Here is a 25,108-nt window from a genome sequence, read left to right as displayed (position 1 = left end):
CTGCCGTATATGTCAGTGGTACTGCCGTATAAATTCAGCGATACTGCCGTATATATCCAGTGGTACTGCCATATAATTCCAGTGATACTGCCGTATATGTCCAGTGGTACTGCTGTATATGTCCAGTGATACTTCCATATATGTCCAGCGGTACTGCTGTATAAATCCAGCGATACTGCCGTATATGTCCAGTGGTACTGCCATATAATTCCAGTGATAATGCCGTATATGTCCAGTGCTACTGCCATATAATTCCAGTGATACTGCCGTATATGTCCAGTGGTACTGCTGTATATGTCCAGTGATACTGCCGTATATGTCCAGCGGTACTGCTGTATAAATCCAGCGATACTGCCGTATATGTCCAGTGGTACTGCCATATAACTCCAGTGATAATGCTGTATATGTCCAGTGGTACTGCCATATAAATCCAGTGGTACTGGCGTATAAATCCAGTCCAGTGATACTGCCGTATATGTCCAGTGATTCTGCCGTATTTGTCCAGCAGTACTGCTGTGTAAATCCAGCGATACTGCTGTATATGTCCAGTGGTACTGCCGTATATGTCCAGTGGTACTGCCATATAATTCCAGTGATATTGCCATAAATGTCCAGTGGTATAGCCATATAATTCCAGTGGTACTGCCGTTTATGTCCAGTGGTACTGCCATATAATTCCAGTGATACTGCCGTATATATCCAGTGGTACTGCTGTATATGTCCAGTGATACTGCCGTATATGTCCAGTGGTACTGCAATATAATTCCAGTGATACTGTCATATATGTCCAGCGGTACTGCTGTATAAATCCAGCAATACTGCCGTGTATGTCCAGTGGTACTGCCATATAATTCCAGTGATACTGACGTATATGTCCAGTGGTACTGCCATATAAATCCAGTGGTACTGGCGTATAAATCCAGTCCAGTGATACTGCCGTATATGTCCAGTGATACTGCCATATATGTCCAGCAGTCATAGGTGTGCGCAGGGGGGGGGGTTCCTGGTGCGCACAGGCACCCCCTAATGTCTGGCACCCCGATCTCACATGCTGAGAAGGCTGAGAAGGCTGAGATCGCTGAGAAGGCTGATTTGGAGCTTGAAAAGGAACAGAGGAGGGCGACCAAACTAATTAAGGGCATGGAGACGATGGAATACAAGGAAAGGCTTGAAAGACTAGGCATGTTTACATTGGAAAAGTGGAGACTAAGAGGGGATATGATCAACATCTACAAATATATAAGGGGACAATACACAGAGCTTGCGCGGGACCTGTTTTTGGTTAGATCAACACAGAGGACTCGTGGACACTCGCTCAGGTTAGAGGAAAGGAGATTCCGCACAATACGACGTAAAGGCTTTTTCACGGTAAGGACAATACGTGTTTGGAATTCCCTGCCCGAGGGAGTTGTAATGGCGGAATCTGTCAACACCTTTAAGAATGGGTTAGATAAATTCCTATTGGATAAGGATATCCAGGGGTATGGTGCATAGTCATGCATTATAGTTACTATAAATAGGGATAAAATGCAATGGCTGACAGCAGCATCAGTCAGAAATTTTAGTCAAATCATCATGCATAGGACACCACAAATAGGTTGAACTCGATGGACAATTGTCTTTTTTCAACCTCAGATACTATGTTACTATGTTACTGTCCCCTCTGCGTTGCACCCTGTCAGGACTGCATTACTGACCAGACGCCTGGGTTCATCAAGGGTACCACTGCCACCGTCTTCAAACTCCCGGCTCCACCTCCATGTACAAAAACAGCGTGATGTGACGTGATGACGTCATGCTGCTTGCACGCCCACCCGACACATGCCCACCTCTCTCCTTCTATGCTATGCCAACGCCAGCCACTGATGAGGATCAGCATGCAGCCAGCGTTCCTCTTAGGAAGACAAATTCAATACTGGCAGGCGGTTGGCAGCATCATTGACACGTCACTCATTTTTCCAGCAGCAGTAGTACTAGTCTGCTACTGTCAGTGACAGTGAGTGACTGACTTGTAAGTAAGCTGCTGCAGCTTGTAGGGGAAAGAGACGGGGAGCCAGACCAGGCTGAGGAGGAGTAGTGTAATTGCAGTGAGTGCCATCAGGGGTGTTTATTTGGTGCACACCACAACATCTGACAATGTATCTGCTTTATTAGGATTTGTACAAGGGTGGATATTTTATATTGCGTTGACCGTCAATAGATGGTGCTAGACACGCCCAAAAGGCAGTGCTAGACACACCCCTCCAACAGTGCACCCCCTAATAAAATGTGCTGCGCACGCCTATGCCAGCAGTACCGCTGTGTAAATCCAGCGATACTGCTGTATATGTCCAGTGGTACTGCCATATATGTCCAGTGGTACTGCCATATAATTCCAGTGATACTGCCATATATGTCCAGTGGTACTGCCATATAATTCCAGTGATACTGCCGATTATGTCCAGTGGTACTGCTATATAATTCCAGTGGTACTGCTGTATATGTCCAGTGGTACTGTCGTATATGTCCAGTGGTACTGCAATATAATTCCAGTGATACTGCCGTATATGTCCAGTGGTACTGCCATATAAATCCAGTGATACTGCCGATTATGTCCAGTGGTACTGCCATATAATTTCAGTGATACTGCCGTATATGTCAAGTGGTACTGCTGTATATGTCCAGTGATACTGCCGTATATGTCCAGTGGTACTGCAATATAATTCCAATGATACCGCCGTATATGTCCAGTAGTACTGCCATATAAATCCAGTGGTACTGGTGTATAAATCCATTCCAGTGGTACTGCTGTATATGTCCAGTGGTACTGCCATATAAGTCTAGTAGTAATGCCATATAATTCCAGTGATACTGCTGTATAATTCCAGTGGTACTGGCGTATAAATCCAGTGATACTGCTGTATAAATACAGTCCAGTGGTACTGCCATATATGTCAGTGGTACTGCCGTATATGTCAGTGGTACTGCTGTATAAATCCAGCGATAATGCCGTATATGTCCAGTGGTACTTCCATATAATTCCAGTGATACTGCCGTATATGTCCAGCGGTACTGCTGTATAAATCCAGCGATACTGCCGTATATGTCCAGTGGTACTGCCATATAACTCCAGTGATAATGCTGTATATGTCCAGTGGTACTGCCATATAAATCCAGTGGTACTGGCGTATAAATCCAGTCCAGTGATACTGCCGTATATGTCCAGTGATTCTGCCGTATTTGTCCAGCAGTACTGCTGTGTAAATCCAGCGATACTGCTGTATATGTCCAGTGGTACTGCCGTATATGTCCAGTGGTACTGCCATATAATTCCAGTGATATTGCCATAAATGTCCAGTGGTATAGCCATATAATTCCAGTGGTACTGCCATTTATGTCCAGTGGTACTGCCATATAATTCCAGTGATACTGCCGTATATGTCCAGTGGTACTGCTGTATATGTCCAGTGATACTGCCGTATATGTCCAGTGGTACTGCAATATAATTCCAGTGATACTGTCATATATGTCCAGCGGTACTGCTGTATAAATCCAGCAATACTGCCGTGTATGTCCAGTGGTACTGCCATATAATTCCAGTGATACTGACGTATATGTCCAGTGGTACTGCCATATAAATCCAGTGGTACTGGCGTATAAATCCAGTCCAGTGATACTGCCGTATATGTCCAGTGATACTGCCATATATGTCCAGCAGTCATAGGTGTGCGCAGGGGGGGGGTGCCTGGTGCGCACAGGCACCCCCTAATGTCTGGCACCCCGATCTCACATGCTGAGAAGGCTGAGAAGGCTGAGATCGCTGAGAAGGCTGATTTGGAGCTTGAAAAGGAACAGAGGAGGGCGACCAAACTAATTAAGGGCATGGAGACGATGGAATACAAGGAAAGGCTTGAAAGACTAGGCATGTTTACATTGGAAAAGCGGAGACTAAGAGGGGATATGATCAACATCTACAAATATATAAGGGGACAATACACAGAGCTTGCGCGGGACCTGTTTTTTGTTAGATCAACACAGAGGACTCGTGGACACTCGCTCAGGTTAGAGGAAAGGAGATTCCGCACAATACGGCGTAAAGGCTTTTTCACTGTAAGGACAATACGTGTTTGGAATTCCCTGCCCGAGGGAGTTGTAATGGCGGAATCTGTCAACACCTTTAAGAATGGGTTAGATAAATTCCTATTGGATAAGGATATCCAGGGGTATGGTGCATAGTCATGCATTATAGTTACTATAAATAGGGATAAAATGCAATGGCTGACAGCAGCATCAGTCAGAAATTTTAGTCAAATCATCATGCATAGGACACCACAAATAGGTTGAACTCGATGGACAATTGTCTTTTTTCAACCTCAGATACTATGTTACTATGTTACTGTCCCCTCTGCGTTGCACCCTGTCAGGACTGCATTACTGACCAGACGCCTGGGTTCATCAAGGGTACCACTGCCACCGGCTTCAAACTCCCGGCTCCACCTCCATGTACAAAAACAGCGTGATGTGACGTGATGACGTCATGCTGCTTGCACGCCCACCCGACACATGCCCACCTCTCTCCTTCTATGCTATGCCAATGCCAGCCACTGATGAGGATCAGCATGCAGCCAGCGTTCCTCTTAGGAAGACAAATTCAATACTGGCAGGCGGTTGGCAGCATCATTGACACGTCACTCATTTTTCCAGCAGCAGTAGTGCTAGTCTGCTAACTGTCAGTGACAGTGAGTGACTGACTTGTAAGTAAGCTGCTGCAGCTTGTAGGGGAAAGAGACGGGGAGCCAGACCAGGCTGAGGAGGAGCAGTGTAATTGCAGTGAGTGCCATCAGGGGTGTTTATTTGGTGCACACCACAACATCTGACAATGTATCTGCTTTATTAGGATTGGTACAAGGGTGGATATTTTATATTGCGTTGACCGTCAATAGATGGTGCTAGACACGCCCAAAAGGCAGTGCTAGACACACCCCTCCAACAGTGCACCCCCTAATAAAATGTGCTGCGCACGCCTATGCCAGCAGTACCGCTGTGTAAATCCAGCGATACTGCTGTATATTAGAGATGAGCGCCTGAAATTTTTCGGGTTTTGTGTTTTGGTTTTGGGTTCGGTTCCGCGGCCGTGTTTTGGGTTCGAACGCGTTTTGGCAAAACCTCACCGAATTATTTTTGTCGGATTCGGGTGTGTTTTGGATTCGGGTGTTTTTTTCCAAAAACACTAAAAAACAGCTTAAATCATAGAATTTGGGGGTCATTTTGATCCCAAAGTATTATTAACCTCAAAAACCATAATTTACACTCATTTTCAGTCTATTCTGAATACCTCACACCTCACAATATTATTTTTAGTCCTAAAATTTGCACCGAGGTCGCTGTGTGAGTAAGATAAGCGACCCTAGTGGCCGACACAAACACCGGGCCCATCTAGGAGTGGCACTGCAGTGTCACGCAGGATGTCCCTTCCAAAAAACCCTCCCCAAACAGCACATGACGCAAAGAAAAAAAGAGGCGCAATGAGGTAGCTGTGTGAGTAAGATTAGCGACCCTAGTGGCCGACACAAACACCGGGCCCATCTAGGAGTGGCATTTTTGTTCTCCATATTTTAATAGGCACAACTAAAAGGCACCTCAGGTAAACAATGGAGATGGATGGATTGGATACTAGTATACAATTATGGACGGGCTGCCGAGTGCCGACACAGAGGTAGCCACAGCCGTGAACTACCGCACTGTACTGTGTCTGCTGCTAATATATAGACTGGTTGATAAAGAGATAGTATACTCGTAACTAGTATGTATGTATAAAGAAAGAAAAAAAAACCACGGTTAGGTGGTATATACAATTATGGACGGGCTGCCGAGTGCCGACACAGAGGTAGCCACAGCCGTGAACTACCGCACTGTACTGTGTCTGCTGCTAATATATAGACTGGTTGATAAAGAGATAGTATACTCGTAACTAGTATGTATGTATAAAGAAAGAAAAAAAAACCACGGTTAGGTCACTGGTATATACAATTATGGACGGGCTGCCGAGTGCCGACACAGAGGTAGCCACAGCCGTGAACTACCGCACTGTACTGTGTCTGCTGCTAATATATAGACTGGTTGATAAAGAGATAGTATACTCGTAACTAGTATGTATGTATAAAGAAAGAAAAAAAAACCACGGTTAGGTCACTGGTATATACAATTATGGACGGGCTGCCGAGTGCCGACACAGAGGTAGCCACAGCCGTGAACTACCGCACTGTACTGTGTCTGCTGCTAATATATAGACTGGTTGATAAAGAGATAGTATACTCGTAACTAGTATGTATGTATAAAGAAAGAAAAAAAAACCACGGTTAGGTCACTGGTATATACAATTATGGACGGGCTGCCGAGTGCCGACACAGAGGTAGCCACAGCCGTGAACTACCGCACTGTACTGTGTCTGCTGCTAATATATAGACTGGTTGATAAAGAGATAGTATACTCGTAACTAGTATGTATGTATAAAGAAAGAAAAAAAAACCACGGTTAGGTCACTGGTATATACAATTATGGACGGGCTGCCGAGTGCCGACACAGAGGTAGCCACAGCCGTGAACTACCGCACTGTACTGTGTCTGCTGCTAATATATAGACTGGTTGATAAAGAGATAGTATACTCGTAACTAGTATGTATGTATAAAGAAAGAAAAAAAAACCACGGTTAGGTGGTATATACAATTATGGACGGGCTGCCGAGTGCCGACACAGAGGTAGCCACAGCCGTGAACTACCGCACTGTACTGTGTCTGCTGCTAATATATAGACTGGTTGATAAAGAGATAGTATACTCGTAACTAGTATGTATGTATAAAGAAAGAAAAAAAAACCACGGTTAGGTGGTATATACAATTATGGACGGGCTGCCGAGTGCCGACACAGAGGTAGCCACAGCCGTGAACTACCGCACTGTACTGTGTCTGCTGCTAATATATAGACTGGTTGATAAAGAGATAGTATACTCGTAACTAGTATGTATGTATAAAGAAAGAAAAAAAAACCACGGTTAGGTCACTGGTATATACAATTATGGACGGGCTGCCGAGTGCCGACACAGAGGTAGCCACAGCCGTGAACTACCGCACTGTACTGTGTCTGCTGCTAATATATAGACTGGTTGATAAAGAGATAGTATACTCGTAACTAGTATGTATGTATAAAGAAAGAAAAAAAAACCACGGTTAGGTCACTGGTATATACAATTATGGACGGGCTGCCGAGTGCCGACACAGAGGTAGCCACAGCCGTGAACTACCGCACTGTACTGTGTCTGCTGCTAATATATAGACTGGTTGATAAAGAGATAGTATACTCGTAACTAGTATGTATGTATAAAGAAAGAAAAAAAAACCACGGTTAGGTCACTGGTATATACAATTATGGACGGGCTGCCGAGTGCCGACACAGAGGTAGCCACAGCCGTGAACTACCGCACTGTACTGTGTCTGCTGCTAATATATAGACTGGTTGATAAAGAGATAGTATACTCGTAACTAGTATGTATGTATAAAGAAAGAAAAAAAAACCACGGTTAGGTCACTGGTATATACAATTATGGACGGGCTGCGGAGTGCCGACACAGAGGTAGCCACAGCCGTGAACTACCGCACTGTACTGTGTCTGCTGCTAATATATAGACTGGTTGATAAAGAGATAGTATACTCGTAACTAGTATGTATGTATAAAGAAAGAAAAAAAAACCACGGTTAGGTGGTATATACAATTATGGACGGGCTGCCGAGTGCCGACACAGAGGTAGCCACAGCCGTGAACTACCGCACTGTACTGTGTCTGCTGCTAATATATAGACTGGTTGATAAAGAGATAGTATACTCGTAACTAGTATGTATGTATAAAGAAAGAAAAAAAAACCACGGTTAGGTCACTGGTATATACAATTATGGACGGGCTGCCGAGTGCCGACACAGAGGTAGCCACAGCCGTGAACTACCGCACTGTACTGTGTCTGCTGCTAATATAGACTGGTTGATAAAGAGATAGTATACTACTAATATTATATACTGGTGGTCAGGTCACTGGTCACTAGTCACACTGGCAGTGGCACTCCTGCAGCAAAAGTGTGCACTGTTTAATTTTAATATAATATTATGTACTCCTGGCTCCTGCTATAACCTATAACTGGCACTGCAGTAGTGCTCCCCAGTCTCCCCCACAATTATAAGCTGTGTGAGCTGAGCAGTCAGACAGATATATAATATATATAGATGATGCAGCACACTGGCCTGAGCCTGAGCAGTGCACACAGATATGGTATGTATGTGACTGAGTCACTGTGTGCTGTGTATCGCTTTTTTCAGGCAGAGAACGGATTATAAATAAAAGTGGTGGTCACTGGTCACTATCAGCAAAACTCTGCACTGTACACTACTGAGTACTCCTAATGCTCCCCAAAATTAGTAAATCAAGTGTCTAAACGGAGAGGACGCCAGCCACGTCCTCTCCCTATCAATCTCAATGCACGTGTGAAAATGGCGGCGACGCGCGGCTCCTTATATAGAATCCGAGTCTCGCGATAGAATCCGAGCCTCGCGAGAATCCGACAGCGTCATGATGACGTTCGGGCGCGCTCGGGTTAACCGAGCAAGGCGGGAAGATCCGAGTCGCTCGGACTCGTGAAAAAAAACATGAAGTTCTGGCGGGTTCGGATTCAGAGAAACCGAACCCGCTCATCTCTACTGTATATGTCCAGTGGTACTGCCATATATGTCCAGTGGTACTGCCATATAATTCCAGTGATACTGCCGTATATGTCCAGTGGTACTGCCATATAATTCCAGTGATACTGCCGATTATGTCCAGTGGTACTGCTATATAATTCCAGTGGTACTGCTGTATATGTCCAGTGGTACTGTCGTATATGTCCAGTGGTACTGCAATATAATTCCAGTGATACTGCCGTATATGTCCAGTGGTACTGCCATATAAATCCAGTGATACTGCCGTTTATGTCCAGTGGTACTGCCATATAATTTCAGTGATACTGCCGTATATGTCAAGTGGTACTGCTGTATATGTCCAGTGATACTGCCGTATATGTCCAGTGGTACTGCAATATAATTCCAATGATACCGCCGTATATGTCCAGTAGTACTGCCATATAAATCCAGTGGTACTGATGTATAAATCCATTCCAGTGGTACTGCTGTATATGTCCAGTGGTACTGCCATATAAGTCTAGTAGTAATGCCATATAATTCCAGTGATACTGCTGTATAATTCCAGTGGTACTGGCGTATAAATCCAGTGATACTGCTGTATAAATACAGTCCAGTGGTACTGCCATATATGTCAGTGGTACTGCCGTATATGTCAGTGGTACTGCTGTATAAATCCAGCGATAATGCCGTATATGTCCAGTGGTACTTCCATATAATTCCAGTGATACTGCCGTATATGTCCAGCAGTACTGCTGTATAAATCCAGCAATACTGCCGTATATGTCCAGTGGTACTGCCATATAATTCCAGTGATACTGCCATTTATGTCCAGTGGTACTGCCATATAAATCCAGTAGTACTGCCGTATATGTCCAGTTCAGTGATACTGCTGAATATATCCAGTGTTACTGCCATATAAATCCAGTGATACTGCCGTATATGTCCAGTGATACTGCCTTATAAATCCAGTGGTACTGGCGTATAAATCCAGTCCAGTGGTACTGCCGTATATGTCCAGTGGTACCGCCATATAAGTCTAGTAGTACTGCCATATAATTCCAGTGATACTGCTGTATAATTCTAGTGATACTGCCGTAAAATTCCAGTGGTACTTGCGTTTAAGTCCAGTGATACTGCCGTATAAATCTAGTCCAGTGGTACTCATAGGTGTGTGCAGGGGGGTGCCTGGTGCGCACAGGCACCCCCTAATGTCTGGAACCCCGATCTCACATGCCTGATGCAGCGATCGCCGAGCAGGCTGATTACTGTCCCCTCTGCGCTGCACCCTGTCAGGACTGCATTACTGATCGGACGCCTGGGTTAATCAAGGGTGCCACTGCCACCGGCTTTCAAACTCCCGGCTCCACCTCCATGTACAAAAACAGCATGATGTGACGTGATTACGTAATGCTGCTCGCACGCCCACCCGTCACACCCGCCACATGCCCACCTCTCTCCTTCTATGCTATGCCAACGCCAGCCACTGATGAGGATCAGCATGCAGCCAGCGTTCCTCTCAGGAAGACAAATTCAATACTGGCGGCCGGCAGCAGCAATGACACGTCACTCGTTTTTCCAGCAGCAGCAGTACTAGTCTGCGACTGTGGGTGTCAGTGAGTTAATTACAATAAATATATAGAAAGAGAGCGCATGCAGTTTCAATTAATTTAATTATATTTTTAAAAAAGACAAAAAATGTCTAATCAACATACACATAATACTTTAAAAATACCATGAGAACAATACCCTCTATTGTGCTGTAACAATATTATTAATTTTCCACACCTAGAAAGTCCACATTACTGTATCAACTTGTAGTCACAATTTGGTAATAGTTTGGATTCCAAAATCACTTTTGTGGCAGCTTAAATAGCTATAATAGCTGTCTGTCCCGCATCATCCAGAGCCACTCACTTAGATGGATAATTTTTATAAATTTATTCAGAGGAACATAATGAGTCCTGCAACAGTAGGATTAGTTCCGAATCTCATACCATTCAATCATGCAGACAGGTATCAGTATATGCTCAGATTCATTGTCACATGTATTTGCATATAATAAATTTGTAACTGTTGTGGATTCAAGAACCGTGTCTCACCTCCTCTGTTTCCAGAATATTTTGTAGCCCACCGTACTAAACTCCTGCTGGGAGCATTGTTAACCCCTTCTCAGGGTAAAGATGACACAGACCAAAAAGCTGGCTCCCAGCTGCAGCGCCGTGCTGTTACGCTATCCCCATTACAGCTGTCCGTCTCCTCTTGGCCGTAGCACAGGCCACCTGTGTATGATCTCTGGAGCGGAACTCAGCTCCCGGCTGCAGCGGCGTGCCGCTAGATAGTACCTTGATGGGGCTGTGTGCCTAACTTCCACGGAGGTTGTTGGGCGGACACGGTGGGTGGATATCACTGGACTTGGTGCGGCAGGCTTGAAGCGGTGTGTCTAGTCCAACGATCCGAGGGTTTATCTCAGAGTACTAAAGCAGAGTACTCTTAACGCGTTTCTCCGTTGTACAAATCTAACGGTTTCATCAGATAACTCATTGGTATTTGTTCAGACTGCCAAGTGGGAGCTGCATATAAGTTGTTTATTCTTGTTGACCAGTTTTATTAATTAGAAGTAGTATCTGCGCCTGAATTAATATACACCCACGGACAGAGCTAGGAACCTTGCTGTTCTGTTGTGTGTCAGTGGGTGGCTATTATTGTATTTGTGGTTTCAGTGAGTGACTGACTTGTAAGTAAGCTGCTGCAGCTTGCAGGGGAAAGAAAGGGGGAGCCAGACCAGGCTGAGGAGGAGCAGTGTAATTGCAGTGAGTGCCATCAGGGGTGTTTGTTTGGTGCACACCACAACAACTGACAATGAATCTGCTTTATTAGGATTGGTACAACGGGGGATATTTTATATTGCGTTGACCATCAATAAATGTGCTAGACACGCCCAAAAGGCGGTGCTAGACACACCCCTCCGACGGTGCACCCCCTAATAAAATGTGCTGCGCACGCCTATGGTGGTACTGCCATATAAGTCCAGTGATACTGCCATATAATTCCAGTGGTACTGCCATATAAGTCCAGTGGTACTGGCGTATAAATCCAGTGATACTGCTGTATAAATCCAGTCCAGTGGTACTGCCATATAAAAAACCAAATAAGACAGCGCTTCTCACTTTGTATAAATTGAATTCCTTTTACTTTTAAATATACACAATTAATACAGTCAGATACCGGCCAGTATCAATATACACATTAGATTAAAAATATACAATAAAAACAATTGACAAAGAATATAACATTTTATCTAGAGCGCATTGGTATCGTCTAAATATATAATCCATATATATTATATGGCATGATCCCAATATCGCTTTAAATAAACAATAAATTTAATTAAGCAATCAAAACAATTTATAACTCTACACACTCCGATTATTAAAACCACGTCTAACTAATACTAGATGTTAATAGAGCAAGCAGCTGATGGTTAGTAATAAAAGTCCGCATATGCAAGGAATAAAGAGTTAGACGTGTGAGTAATTAATCAAGCAAGCAGCTGATGGTTAATTGTAAAGTCCGCATGTATAAGTTGTTAAGCAAACGAGAATTTTATAAGCAGAGATGATGATTGCTTAGAATCCATACATACTATAGGCAGTTTTTAGTATGTTTTGTAAGTTGTTAGTATTCTCACAATCTCAGTTTAGATGATCACAAAACAATTGCATAAATGGCTGGTTGAACACTAACACTAATATAAAAGGGCCTGAGACAAAATTTGGTGTCAAGCTTTATCAGACCAGAGAATGTATAAAAGAAAGAAACTAATGGAAGTTACCACTGTCTTAAATGCATAGCATGTAGAACTACAAAAGAAAACTCCACACGTCCAATAACAGAATTCCAATCAAATGTAACTAAAAAGAAATATAAAATCAACGAGAATTTCAGAACATATTCTCAACATAAAAAAGGGACTTGATATTCATAGTGTATCCAAACATTATGCAGACCACCACTACAAAGACCCAACCAGTTTAAAATTTCTAGAAATACAGAAAGTTACAAAAAATTGGAGAGGGGGAGATACATCTATCAAAATTGAGAAAGATCGAAACAAAATGGATCTATTATATGAATACCTTTACCCCAATGGGTTTAAACGTTGATGTTGAATTAAATGCATTTTTATGAAACTTACACTCTAAAACTGATTTTTTACATTTATATCAAACATTTTTATACAATTATTTCACATATGTTTAGAATACGCACTACCTATATTATTTAAAAATGACACTGTCACAATGGACAGGAACATAGGTGCCACCTGTTTAAAAAAAAATCTTGACCTCATTTCCTGTTTTTTTATTAAAGTTTTCTAATAAAAAGGATCTTTAAGCTATCCATGATTAAGGGCATGCTGCCCAAAACGCGTTGGTTTAGCGCTCATTATAGAAACTACAACCACGGATCCCGGAGCTAGTGAATCTGACCACACGGGAGAAACAGGGGAACAAGCCGGAGACAGCACAGCGTCTAGGTCTAGGCATCTGATACCAGCCGTACTCGGCTGCAGAGGAGAAGCTGCCTGCTGGAGACGGCTAGCACGAGCCGTCACCTGACGTCTGAGGTAAGCCGCCAGCCAGGAAGCAGCTCACAGTACAAAGCGGCTAGCACCAGCTAAGTGCCGCACAGGTACATTAGTGAGGGACAGTTAGCAATAAAAAGTACATTCTATCAAAGGCTATTAATGGGAACCATTTGTTTTATGTGGATACTTTCTAACTTTGTTCTAAAAGAGCTGTAAACATACTCTTATTTTCATTTTAGGTGTGCGTTCACATAACCACAAGCACTCTGATATATTTTCTGTTATATCTCACTTATGTTTAATTAGAGCTGCTAAAACATTTAACCTCATTTTTCTAGCGCAGTTCAGTTATTCTTTTACATGATAGTAGAGGGCATGTAAAATCCAAAAAGCCAAAGTTCAGTAAAAAGACCCCAAAAAAGAAATGTAAATTGTCTGAGGAAAAATGTAAAACTTGCCAATATGCCATTTATGACACGGAGTGGCAAGGAACGGCTAAGGCCCTGGCCTATGTTCATGACTAGTGGTTCAGCTTCACATGACGATGGAAGCCCTCATCCTCCCGCTAGAAAGATGATAAGAGTTAAGCTGGCAAAAGCACAGAAAAGAACTGAGCGTTCTGAGATGGTATCACAAATCCCCAAGGAGAGTCCAAGTGTGTCAGCGGTTGCAATGCCTGACCTTCCCAACACTGGACAGGAAGAGGTGGCTCCTTCCAGCATTTGCACGCCCACTGCAAGTGCTGGAAGGAGCACCCACAGACCAGTTCCTGATATTGAAATTGAAGATGTCACTGTTGAAGTACACCAGGATGAGGATATGGGTGTTGCTGGCGCTGAGGAGGAAGTTGACGATGAGGATTCTGATGGTGATGTGGTTTGTTTAAGCCAGGCACCAGTGGAGACACCTGTTGTCCGTGGGATGAATAAGCATGAGCAAAATACCAAAAAAGTCACCTCTTCGGTGTGGAATTATTTCTCCGCAAATCCGGACAACAGGTGTCAAGCCATGTGTTGCCTCTGTCAATCCGTAATAAGTAGGGGCAAGGAAGTTAACCATCTAGGAACATCCTCCCTTATACGTCACCCTCTGCGCATTCATCAGAAGTCAGTGTCAAGTTCCGAAACTTTGGGTAAGAGCATAAGCAGTCCACTGACACCTGAATCCCTTCTTCCTCTTGTACCCAAGCTCCTGCAAGCCACACCACCAACTCCCTCAACGTCAACTTCCTCCTCAGTCAGGAACGTCCGTAGTCCTGCAGGCCATGTCACTGGCAAGACTGAGGAGTCCTCTCCTAACCGGGATTCCTCCTGATGATCCTTGAGTGGTATGCCTACTGCTGCTGTTGCTGCCGCTGCTGTTGTTGCTGCTGGGAGTCAATTGTCATCCCTGAGGGGAAGTCGGAAGACCATTTGTACTACTTCAACTAAGCAATTGACTGTCCAACAGTCCTTTGTGAGGAAGACAAAATATGACAGCAGTCATCCTGTTGCAAAACGGATAACTAAGGCCTTGACAGCTATGTTGGTGTTAGACGTGCGTCCGGTATGCGCCAATAGTTCAGTGGGACTTAGAGCTTTGATGGAGATAGTGTGTCCCCGGTACCAAATCCCATCTAGGTTCCACTTCACTAGGCAGGCGATACCGAGAATGTACAGAGACGTCAGAAAATGTGTCCTCAGTGTCATGCAGGTGTACCCACTGTCCACTTAACCGCAGACATATGGACAAGTGGAACAGGGCAGGCTAAGGACTATATGACTGTGACAGCCCACTGGGTAGATGTATTGCCTCCCGCAGCAACAAAAGCAGCGGCACCAGTAGCAGCATCTCGCAAATGCCAACTCATTCCTAGGCAGGCTACGCTATGTATCACTGCTTTCCGTAAGAGGCACACCGCTGACAACCTCTTACGGAAACTGAGGGACATCATCACACAATGGCTTACCCCACTTAGACTCTCCTGGGGATTTGTGATATTGGATAATGCCACCAATATTGTGCGTGCATTACATCTGGGCAAATTCCAGCATGTCCCATGTTTTGCACGTACAATTAATTTGGTGGTACAGAATTTATTAAAAAATGACATGGGCGTGCAGGAGATGCTGTCGGTGGCCTGAAAAATTGTGAGCCACTTTTGACATTCAGCCACCGCGTGCCAAAGACTGGAGCGCCAGCAAACACTCCTGAAACTGCCCTGCCATCACCTGAAGCAAGAGGTAGTTACGAGGTGGAATTCAACACTCTATATGCTTCAGTGGATGGAGGAGCAGCAAAACACTATTCAAGCCTATACATCCACCTATGATACAGACAAAGGAGGGGGAATGCACCTGACTCAAGTGCAGTGGAGAATAATTTCCATCTTGTGCAAGGTTCTCCAGCCTTACGAACTTGCCACACGTGAAGTCAGTTCAGACACTGCCAGCTTGAGTCAGGTCATTCCCCTCATCAGGCTTTTGCAGAAGCAGCTGGAGAAATTGAAGGAGGAGCTAAGACAGAGCGATTCCGCAAAGTCTTAGGTTTAAAGCATACATTGTATCTCTCTTTCTGGCAGACACAAGTCTGCAGAGGTTCAAAAACCTTCTGTTGATAAAACTGTCAACTGAAGCGGAACGTGACCCATCAACAGCTCCTCATTAATTTTCTCCCGCAACTGGGGCTGTGAGGAAAAGGATAAGATTTCCTATCCCACCCACTGGCAGTGATGCAGGGCAGTCAGGAGCGAGTGTTGACATCTTGGCCGGACTGAAGGACCTGACAACGATTACTGACATGTGTACTGTCACTGCATATGATTCTGTCACCATTGGGTGAGAGGACCCAAGGACAATTTCATCTTGCACCTCTTTTTCTTCTTTGCATCATGTGCTGTTTGGGGACTAGTTTTTTAAAGTGCCATCCTGTCTGACCCTGCCATACAACTCCCGGGGTACTACCGTATAAGTCCAGGGGTACTGCCGAATAAATCCAGTCCAGTGGTGCTGTCTTGTGCTGCATCAGTCCAGTGGTGGTATCTTGTGCTGCCATAAGTACAGTGGTGGTGTCCTGTGCTGTATATTATTTACTCCAAATAAAAGGCTTATATACATTACTTGTAATATTATCCAAATTATTTTTACAGGGTTTGCCCTGTGTGGTGTAGGGGTATGCTCACCTGTGCTGCTTATTATTATAATAGCTCCAAATAAAAGGGTTATTATTATCCAAATTAATTTTACAGGCTTTGCTGTGTGTGTGTGGTTTAGGGGTATGCTCTCCTGTGCCACCAATATTGTCCGTGTATTACATCTGGGCAAATTCCTGTGCTTCTATGAATTAGCTAATTGATTTTATTCTTATCTTAAAATTTTGCTCGGAGCTTTGTAATTCTATAAGAACCGTCCGGTACTGTGTACTTTGTTTTTGTGTTTTGAAAAAAACCTTCTTTGTATCTATATATAAAAATATAAAAATTAATTTCTATAACACCTGTTTTCTGAGTGCCCTGTTCTTTTTTTCTATTCCTACGATTTATTGGAGTAAGTAAAGTAGTTTCTCTATCAGTGGCAGTTAAGAACATAGGTGTTCCTTGTATTTTAAAAGTGTTTGAAATTGTTAATGAAAATTGTCAGCGCCAGGTCATTTTTCTTTTTCACTGTGTATTCTTTGCTTTAACTTCTTAGTTACGTGATATAAGCTGAGGGTACCACCTATGAGCATAAAAGGAGCCAACTGCTGAGTGTTCTTGAAGAAGTTCCTCCTGCAACCAACTCCACCATGGTTAACCCAGAACTCATTCACACCTCACAGGAGTCAAGTTCTGAATGGCCCATAACCACACATTCAGACTCAAGATCAGCACTTGACTTGCCGAAAAGCTCAGGTGGACCTTATCAGGTTTGATGGACCTCATCAGCCTATGACATTTCCCACTGTCTCAATGTCTAGTCGGGTATCTAAACCTAACTGTAAATTCCAGGACTATGGAATCTTCTTCTTTCTCCCATCAACCTGCTGCTCCTTCCTGCCCCTCTAAATCTTTAGGCATTATCTATAATTTATGCCTGTAAGAGAAGAATGTAAATGAATGACCAGCCAGGACCTGGCAGGATGCTAGATCTTTTGCTATGCATGCTGGGAGGTTCCTGCTTCCCTGAAGTTAGTGTAGTTATGTTTGCCGTGCTGAGTAATCACATTCTGTTTCAGTCCAGAAGTTGTCGCTCCAGTCCATCTACACCCCCGTCTATAGTACATAACTTTTTTAAACCATACGGCGTGAGACGAAGGCGCACACCAAAAATGGTTGTGGCCACAGGCCAGAAGGGACATACCACCCTTTTCTCGTCACTCTGGAAACATTCCTTTACAGTCCATATGGACCTTACCTATATGATGGTTTCTCACAATGGGGAATCTCCAAAGAAATGTATCCTCCCTGGGAAGATGGTATCTTCAGTCTGTATTTACTATTCTTGTAGGAAATCATATTGTCTAGAAGATGCCTGTTTGTGTAGGAATATTACCGCTGTCATCATCATACAACAGTGGTTCAACCCCGTGTCACTTCACGACCCCTGTGTCATCTCTCAGCACACCATCATCTCCCCCTGCATTTCTCACCCACACCAGCTCCAATTTGCAACTCACAGCAAAATAATCTCCCCCTTTCATCTCTCAGCTGCACTGTCTTCCCATTGCATTGCCTCTCAGTCATACCATCTCCCTCTGTATCTCTCAGCCACACCATCATCTCCCTGCACCTCTCAGCCATACCATCTCTAACCTGCATCTTTCAGCTACTCCATCATTTCCCCCCTGCATCTCTCAGCCCCATCAATGGCTCCTCAATGCATCTCTCAGCCCCAACCTTATCTCATCCCTGCATCATCTTTCAGCACACCATCATCTCTTCCCTCCATCATCTCTCAACATGCTATCATATCCTCCCATCTTTCAGCATACAATCATCTCCCTGCATCATCTCTCAGCACGCCATCATCTCCTCCCTTCACTTCTCAGCACATATCACCTCCCCCTGCATAGTCTCCCAGCACACCATTATCTACCCCCTGCATTGTCTCAGAGCAGACCCTCACCTCCCCGTGTGTCATCACTCAGTACACCGGTGTTGTCTCTCAGAACACCATCATCTTCCCCCTGCATCTCACAGCACACCATCAACTCCTCCCTTGGTCTCTCAGCCACACCATCATTTCCCCTCTGCATCTCTCAGCCACATCATCATCTCCTCCCTGCATCTCTCAGCCCCAACATTATCTCATCCCTGCGTCATCTTTCAGCACACCATCATCTCCTCCATCATCTCTCAACATGCCATCATCTCCTCCCATTTTTCAGCATATAATCATGTCCCTGCATCATCTCTCAGCATGCCATCATCTCCTCCCATCACTTCTCTGCACACATCACCTCCCCCTGCATCTTCTCTCAGCACATCATCATCTACCACCTGCACTGTTTCTCAGCACACTCTCACCTCCCTGTGTGTCATCTCTCAGCACACCTGTGTTGTCTGCCAGAACACCATCACCTTCCCCCTGTGTCTCACAACAGACCATCATTTCCCCCCTGCGTCTCTCAGCCACATCATCATCTCCTCCCTGCGTCTCTCAGCCCCAACATTATCTCATACCTGCGTCATCTTTCAGCACACCATCATCTCCTCCCTCCATCATCTCTCAGCATACCATCATCTCCTCCCATCTTTCAGCATACAATCATCTCCCTGCATCATTGCTCAGCGCGCCATCATCTCCTCCCGTCACTTCTTAGCACACATCACCTTCCCCTGCATTGTCTCCCAGCACATCATCATCTACCCCCTGCACTGTTTCTCAGCACACCCTCACCTCCCCTTGTGTCATCTCTCAGCACACCTGTGTTGTCTCTCAGAACACCATCACCTTCCCCCTGCATCTCACAGTACACAATATCTGGGTCTCTGAGCCACTCCATCATCTCCCCCCGGCACCCTCACCTCTCCCTGTGTCATCTCTCAGCAAACCTGCGTTATCTCTCAGCACACCATCATCTTCCCCTTGCATCTCTCAGCCATACCATCTTCCCCCTGTCTCTCAGCCACACCAACATCTCCCCTGCATTGTCTCTCAGCATGCCATCATCTCCTCCCTGCGTCATCTTTCAGCATGCCACCATTTCTTCCCCACATCATCTATCAGCACACCATCATGTTTTGTCTGTGTCTCTCACCATCCCCCTTCACTCAGTCAGCCTCTCACCTTCATTCTGTGTCTGTGTTCCCCCTCAATCTGTGCCTCTCTGTGCCCCCCTTTATTCTGTCCCCCCCCTCCCTTCTCTCTCTGTGTTTCTGTCATCCCCAGTTAACTGTCAGCCGCCCTCACCTTCAGACTGTCAGCCACCTTCTGTGTAGATGAGCTAGCAGACGGTAAGGCCAAAAAGGGTATATGCAGCACCGGGGATCTTCTTCCCAGCAGGACAGGGAGCATGAGATCACATGATCTGGCATCACGCTCCCAGGAGGTGCAGTCAACAGTGGTGGCGCAGTGGCGAATCTGTGGAGGGCGGTGACTCCCTCTGCACGTGCTCTGTTTGCCCCATCCTAGTTAAGATAATGTCTCTGACACTGACCCAGTGAGAGAAGAGACGCCTACACCCAAACAACCTGAACAATTTACAAAGGTTGATATTTATTATGGGTAAACAAAGCAAAGTAATGTGTTTTAATTTAATAACAGTCAAAACATATGAATATAAAGAATATAATATTTTCTCCAGTATTTATAAATGATTGAATTAATTATCCTTAAGTACAGTGGAAATGAAAGCATATTTTAAATATGCCCAATAAATCACTATAGCCTACAATACTATTTTTATTTTTTATTTAATGACTGGGTTAGCAGTCCAGATAATAATCTTTTCTTTTTTGTCAGTAAATTGTTCATTTTCCAGTACTTTAATGCTTTATGATTTGGGGCCTTATTAAAGTTCCTTGTGGAGTACAGTATATAGCCATTTTTACCTAAACCACCATACATCACATGCAGTTTATATTTCCAGCATCCTAACTGCCGGTTAGTACAGCCAGTGTTTGGCTCTGAGAACTTCATGTGATGTGTGGTGAGCAGCAAACTGTATACAAAACCATTACTTAGCACATGTCCCCCACCACTCTTTATTCTGTGGTGACTATTATTTTCACTTTTCAGAGTTTTAACGGCCTCAGTCAAATTGCATGTTCCCATCTTATTTTGCAAAAAGCACGTTGAGTACCTTAAGATGAGGCTTTCAGCACTTTCTATAACCTGCATAATGCTCTGCTGTTCTTTCAAGTAATTCCATAGTTTTGTGCAGTTTACTCTAAGAGAACAAAGAAAAAGCAGCTTGATTCAAAAAGAGTATGTTTTGCTGTCTTGATTTTGCTTGTTTATTTTTCAAAAGCACACAGCAAACGAATGCAATGTGATTACACCAGTGTTAAAGCGATAACAGCTGACAAGAATGTTTGTGAGATCAAACACAAGAAGGACTACATTTTAATATTTTTTTTTTATCTCGTCAAAAAATGGAAATTTATAATGTAATCACAAAGTAAGATGTAAAAAACAATTTGATGCCCTAGCCAACATTTTTGTTGGTCCTCACTACCAGATAATCCCAACACCCAGCAGAAACTAGCTATATAGACAGCAGCTGTGACATGGCACCGTCTCGAAGTCTGATGATCTAATCACCTATCATTTGAACTGATGACGATTCCGCTGTGGGTCACTCACTGGTGCCTCCGGCAGGACTGCATCCAGGCATCCTCACTTGTTATGGCCTGTGGACTGGAGAAGCTGCAGACGGCGTATGAGTCTGACTCATTATACTACTGCCAGCTGCGGGCCCCTTCATTTTGGTGTGCCTCTGTGCAATGCGCCGCCGCAAGGTCCGTCACTCTGACTCAGCACCACTATCCCAGCACAGCACCCATCACCCAGCAGCACGGATCACAGTAGCAGCCAGCAACTCCCATTACTCCTTACCAACAATCCTCTTCCAGCACCCCTCACCCAACACAGCACCCCTCATACAGAACCCCTCTGCCCTCTCCCAGCACATGACACCTCATCCAGCAGCACAGATCAGAGAAGACACAGCAGCCAGCAACACCCAACACCAATTACCCATAAAACCTACTTTTTAAAGTTAGCTAGATGCTTTTGCATCCACCACTGCAGTTGTTTTGCAGCTTCTTCCTGACTGGTTTGTGGGGGTGACTGGCCAGCTAGGGTGAGTCAGTGGAGGCTGAGCCTGCTGGACTCTGCAAAGGCCCATGGAAGAGGAGCTGCTGCGGCTGGGCATGCGCAACAGCCCTCCAGTGGGCATTTTTGTTGCTGCCTCACTGTCTCTCGGCCCAACTGCTGCTGGCTGTATGAGCTGCCTGATCAGAGCTTAGCAGTAGCCAAGGAAGGCAGAGCCGCTGTCCACCGTCCAGGTGCCTTGCAAACCACTGCCAGTCCTATGGCCGTCCCGCTACTGCCTACTGTTTGTTACCTGATCAGAGAAGAGCTCTGATCGTGGTAGCCAGATTCTCTGTCCCAGAGAGCCACATACAGCAGGTTCCCCAAACCTCTGCCGGCCCTAGTCTTGGAACGCCTTTTAGCTAAGTTTGAGAGAAACATACAATACTTTATTTAATAATTATTATTATATATAGTTTATTATATAAGTGCCACATGTAAAATAAACCAAATAATGTTTAAAGCTCAATGACTTTCCATAAGCTGCCCCTAGTAGTGACATGAAATTTTGTACAAGTACTCCTATAGCCTGATTAAGGGTTTCATCTGCCATAGGTTAATGCACTCATAGAGCCCCACAGATGTTTAGAGAGGAGTTTATATGCAGTGGACATGATCATTATGAAAGCATAGTTGCTTTCAAAATGGCTTTCATAATGGTCACAAGTGACAAGCTGCTCTCCATCCTAGTGACCACAAAAATTTACAGAGAGCACACTAATAACTGAAATACAATACAGATAGTATTTTAGTGACAATTTTTCAATACAGAGAGCACCCTGGTGACTGATGTACAATACAGAGGCCATACTAGTGACCGCCATATAATACAGTGAGCAATATTATTCCAGTAACCATCATACATTATATAGAGCATCCCAGTAATTACAATACATTCCAGAGATCATCTAAGTAACTGCATACGACGCAGAGAGCATCCTAGTCACACACACACACACACACACACACACACACATATATGTACTAAAGCAAAAAATACAGTACACAAAATAAATTACAATGAAGTGCTGTCAACTACACATTTGTTCACAACTAAAAAGCATGAAACACTGGTAAAGCACACATCCAGCGTTACATTTTTTTTATATATATATATACAGTATATATACAGAAGCTTCTGGTGGTGCTGCACTCCCCAATATAAATGATGAACAATCATGATACCAGTGCCCTCCTTACTGCAATAATCATTCCAGCCAATACAAAAGGGTCAAACAGCAGCACTCGGATAAATGAAGCAAGACAGCAGTCCTATTGCCAATGTTTCAATGTCTTTATAGCATTTTTGTCAGGGTGCATGTACAAACAAGAGAAACAACTCACCTAAATAGATTCCCCGCCCCATCCATGGTGTCAAGTCTCCCGTATCAGGGGCCGGAAGTGATGTCACCAGACTCACGAGAACCGGAATCATGGAGGGAGCCGCAGCAGGTGACCAAAACACCCCTATCAAAAACAGTACAGTGTTGCTTAGAAACCATATAGGAAATACAAACAAGGAACAGACAATAACACAAGGAACAGACAATACATCATTCAAGATCAAACAGGAAAATAAGTGAATAAAAGCAATGATCAAATATCAAAAATAGTAGTTGAACTAACAAATTATAGTCACTCATGTCACTAAGCTAGGGTTACCACCTCATCCCTTTAATTCTGGACACATTAATTACACAGTTTCTGTGGCTGGCTGACTTCAAGACTTCATTTCACCTGGTTTTAATCAGCCACAGAACCTGTGTAATTACTATGTGTCCAGAATTAAATGGATGAAGTGGTAACCCTACACCAACCCCAGAGGCAGACTGGTCTGTGTCACGGGACCGTGGCTCCAGCACCCAGTGATACCTGAAAGGGCAGTGAAATCAGCAGCAAGAATACTTTAGCATACAGCTAGATCACATACCCCCACATCCAACTCATGAGGTACAGTAGGGCAGTATGTATGCTCAGAATTCTCCTATATACAGTACTTTGAACTATAAATAACAAAATAGACCTAAATGTTCGTTTAATCCTCGCGGTGAAAGGGTGTCTAGACAAAAGATCCACCTGCATTCAGCCTGCAGCAACATCAACAAACGGTCACCCCCCCCCCCCCCTCCATGCGACTGGTATATGATCAATAATACGGTTCCTTAGTGAGGCTAAATTATGTCACGCCTCACTAAAGTGTTGTGCTACAGGATGTTCACTATGCCCCTTTTGGATTGCAGCATGAATTGTATGGTGATGGGCAGCCATCCTCTCTTTTAAAAGAACACTCTGTTTTACCTTCATAATGTCGCCCACAAGGACAGCCTATGAGGTAAACAACAAATTTTGAGGAGCAGGAAACTCTATGTTTAATCTTATACTTTTTCCCTGAGTAAGGGTGACAAAATAAAGCTGCAAGTTGTGCAGCCGAAACATTTAAAGCAGCCTGGTTGATTTTTTCCCCCAAAAAACGTTCAGAAATTGTCAGGTTTTTTTATGAGTGAATTAGGTGAAGAACATGAATTTAAAACTATCCAAAATAAATACAGGTTGAGTATCCCTTATCCAAAATTCTTGGGACCAGAGGTATTATGGATATCGGATTTTTCCGTATTTTGGAATAATTAGATACCATAATGAGATATCATGGTTATGGGACCTAAATCTAAGCACAGAATACATTTATGTTACATATACACCTTAAACACACAGCCTGAAGGTCATTTTATCCAATATTTTTTATAACTTTATGCATTAAACAAAGTGTGTCTACATTCACACAATTCATTTATGTTTCATATACACCTTATATACACAGCCTGAAGGTCATTTAATACAATATTATTAATAACTGTGTATTAAACAAAGTTTGGGTACATTGAGCCATCAAAAAACAAAGATTTCACTATCTCACTCTCACTTAAAAAGGTCCGTATTTCGGAATATTCCGTATTTCGGAATATTTGGATATGGGATACTCAACCTGTATAGTTAAAAATAAATAATTATATATATATATAGAATTTATTTATTATTTTTTCAAACATCGAAACATTGTCCGGGAACATCACGACCATCGGAACATCAGTAGCATCGCGACCATCGCGACTTTAGTTTTTAGAGCCCGGACAGCTGCCAGGTACACAGAGGGGGTCTGATTTCGGGGACGATGATTTACACTTACCAGTGGCTGCCATTGTCTGCAGCCACTGGGGGTGGGCGATCCTGCCGTGCTGACCAATCAGCAATGATCGTCAGCACGGCAACACTGGGGGCTTGGTGCTGGAAGGAAGAGGGACCTTCTGGTCCCTCTGACAGCGGCAGCAGAAGGAAGTTATCCTTCGCTGCCGCTGTTAACACAGTTTATCTGACTGATCGCATCCTGTGCAACCAGGTCAGATAAAGCACTTGCAGGCATGGTCGCATCTGATGCGACCATGCCAGGCAAGTAGTTAAGGAATTCCCTTTGTGGTCTTATGGGTTGTTTTGTCAATATTGCTAAATCCGTTTTCATAACATAATCTCTGATGTTTCTGCCACATTTA

The sequence above is a fragment of the Pseudophryne corroboree genome, chromosome 2, assembly GCF_028390025.1.
Source record: "Pseudophryne corroboree isolate aPseCor3 chromosome 2, aPseCor3.hap2, whole genome shotgun sequence".
Lineage (NCBI taxonomy): Eukaryota > Metazoa > Chordata > Amphibia > Anura > Myobatrachidae > Pseudophryne > Pseudophryne corroboree.
Note: the sequence above shows the minus strand (reverse complement) of the source record.